Source organism: Frankliniella occidentalis, unplaced genomic scaffold, assembly GCF_000697945.3.
Source record: "Frankliniella occidentalis isolate FOCC.00 unplaced genomic scaffold, Focc_3.1 Scaffold371, whole genome shotgun sequence".
NCBI lineage: Eukaryota > Metazoa > Arthropoda > Insecta > Thysanoptera > Thripidae > Frankliniella > Frankliniella occidentalis.
In genome coordinates this window covers 13,328-16,297 of record NW_026267494.1, presented here as the reverse complement: position 1 = coordinate 16,297, position 2,970 = coordinate 13,328, and the positions used below count along the sequence as shown (strand labels likewise).

The following is a 2,970-nucleotide window of genomic DNA, read 5'->3' as shown; positions in this document are numbered from 1 at the left end:
TTACTTTAAATCAAAACCTAAAGTGCACCACTATTTGAAACAGTATTATGTATTTTATGTGAAATGTTTGAATAGATATTTTGGATTATAATGGTCTTTTGATATGTAAAAGGTTGATCCGAACTTGTGCCGTACCTTGTTTGACATCTATTAACAACCTTAGGCTTGTGCATTACTCCAGATCGCCGACTGCTTTCATTCTTTCCTTTATAAAATTTGTTTGTTTTTTTAAATATTACTGTTTATATCTTTTATGAGTGCCTTTCTTATTTTACAGTTGCTGTGATCTTGGCCAATCCATTTGAAGTTTTATTTCTGATACGTCACTTCTGAAGTCTTCACGTTATGTTTGAGAGTATGAGATGAATGTCGCAATCCTTCTGATCCTCAACATTCAGATAATATAATGAAGATCCTAGTTGCAGTATTACGTCTGAGTTCAAATGGTATGTTTAGGTTAAATCTCAAAAATTATCTTTTATCTAAAACTTCTTAATAGTAATATTATACTGAAGCATTTGTTTTCTTTTATTACCTCAGGTCGGTGCAGGAAGTAAACGCAAAGGATTTCTGAAGTCTTCACGATATGTTTGAGGGTATGAGAAGATTGTCGCAGTCCTTCCGAGACTCAACGCTTATATTATATAATGAAGACTAGAGTAGTTGGAGTATTGTGACTGGGTTTATATGGTATGTTAAGGTTGAAACTAATCTATTCTCTTTTAACTAAAATTGTTTTAAGTATTAGCTATGCTGAAGCGTTTGTTTTCTCTTATTACCTCAGGTTAGTTCTGGAAGTAAACGCAAAGGACTTCTGAAGTCTTCTCGATATGTTTGAGAGTATGAGATGATTGTCGCAGTCCTTCTGATACTCAACGCTTATGTTATATAATGAAGACTCTAGTTGCACTATTGCTGCTGAGTTAAAATGGTATGGTTAGGTTAAAAATTATATGTAATTGTTTATAATTAACTAATAACTGTTCAAAATCTCAAGTACTGAAGCACTTCTTTTCTATTAATTCCACAGGGCATATTGCTTGAACTTAAAGCAAAGCTACTCTGAAGAAATGCCATTGTGATCAGGAAATATATGGATATCACAGTCACTTTGTTGCTCACGGTTTTAATGTTGGCATGATGACTGCAGTGGCAGTAATAAAACTTAATTATTATGGTACATTAATGTGTGGTCATAAAAGAAAATAAATCTGTTGTTTAGTTGCTTAAAACTTTTGTCTCATTAGTAACCACCAATACCATCATTGGCCTATGCTTACCAAATGAACAAATCATTTGCAAACTCACCTGCAGATGTCTCGTAAAAGTTTACAAAGAAGTCTTTGTTTAAGTACCTAACCATTACGAAAAATTACCAGACTTTTTATGTCGAAAATTTACCATAGTTTACTTTTAAAAATTTTAAGACAGTCTACTTGTAAAATTTTTACAACATGTTACTTGTGAAAAAAATTACCAAATCTTGTATAATTACAAATTGTGGGAATATTACAAGGTGACACCTTGGCAACTAGTGTTCCAAGTTATTTCATGTAAAATCTCCCCCGACTTTTATTTACAGTGAGTACAATGGTAATTTCTCATACTGAGCAGAAGGAAACAGATTAAACGGCGACTTTGTTCTTTTTCACTTCCGTTTTGGATAGCCTGGGACACCCTATTCTCATCAGTCCGGTTCGTTTCGTTTCCTTTCGTTTCTTTTGTGGGTGAGGAAAGGTGAAGAAGGGTTCTCCCCCCCCCCCCTAAAACTAACTCACAAAAGAAACGACAGAAAAGGAAACGAACCGGACTGATGAGAATTCGGACGGAGCCTATGGCAAGAACTAATCTACCACCCATATTGGAGACAATCAGGGCCTCGGCGGCCTGCTGTGGTGCGCGTGCGGGCGCGGCGCAAGTGCATGTTTGTCGGGCACGTACTGCCAGTCAGTTTGACGTGGGGGCCGGGGACAACGCACGCCCAGGACGGGCGCCGCATGCATGTGTCAGATGCAACCCCCCACTTTTACGGGCATGATCGGTCGCAGCCTGAGATCGCCAGACGAACGTGGTGGACGCGGCCAGCCTACGCATTGGCGGGCGCAGCATGGATAATGTGAAATATGCAAGAAACCCAACCAAGAAACCATTATTATACGAAAAACACGGAATTCGAATAATGCGCCGTGGATGCCATTTCGGCCGGCCGCCGATGCGACACCAGCGCCAGACTCCGGCGGTGGCGGACGCGGGAAGCAACCCAGCCAGCAGTTTAGCGCGTACCGCTGTCCCGGCCGGTCGTGCCTGACGCGCGTTCCTGTGTCGCTCGTCGCTCGTCACTGCGGTCTGTCGTTGGGCCTTGAGTCCGTGTTAATGCAAGTTATATATTGGTTTGACCGGCACATTAATAACCGCGACTAAAGTGAGAAATCGGTGCCGCTAAAAATTTTCGTGTGTGCACGACCTTGGTGTGACCTCTGCCGATCGGGACGCCCTTTTTGACCTTGCGGGTCCGGTTCGTCTGTGGAAGAGTCGAACTTGAACCTCTCCGTGTGCCCGTTTGTTGGTTTCGCACCTTTAGTGCAGTGCATATGCAGTCGTAACGTACTCCCCGAGATGTGATCTACTGGCCTGTCACGACAACCTTCGGCCCCGACTCAGGATCATGGCGCCGCCTCCAGATGAAATTGCGACGTCACTTTTGCTTGTCTTTTGGTGAGTGCACATTCCTTATACAACTTTGGCCCAGAGTCAATACATTCCGGTGAAGCTGAAATGCAGAAGAGTGTGGGGGAGAAGGAAAAGGAAATCGCTATGCTTTAGCATGGCGACTTCCGTTTTCTTGTTCCTCGCATGCTTCTGTATTTTAGCTTTATTACCGGAATGCGTTATTCAATGGACCCTTTCAACATTAGCAAAGTGAGGACAAATGTGAGAAACATCAGACCGGAAACACTTGCTTTTAATCGC

General features: G+C 41.8%; 1 long non-coding RNA gene across 1 annotated transcript in view; it reads left to right on the top strand.

Annotated features, from left to right (window-relative positions):
- LOC127751179 (uncharacterized) overlaps positions 1–676 on the top strand; it is a 1,981-nt gene extending 1,305 nt beyond the window's left edge. The window contains exons 2-3 of the long non-coding RNA XR_008012010.1: positions 278–446; positions 541–676. This is a non-coding gene — a long non-coding RNA (uncharacterized LOC127751179). The remainder of the gene's footprint in view (positions 1–277; positions 447–540) is intronic.
- The last annotated feature ends 2,294 nt before the right edge of the window (positions 677–2,970 follow it).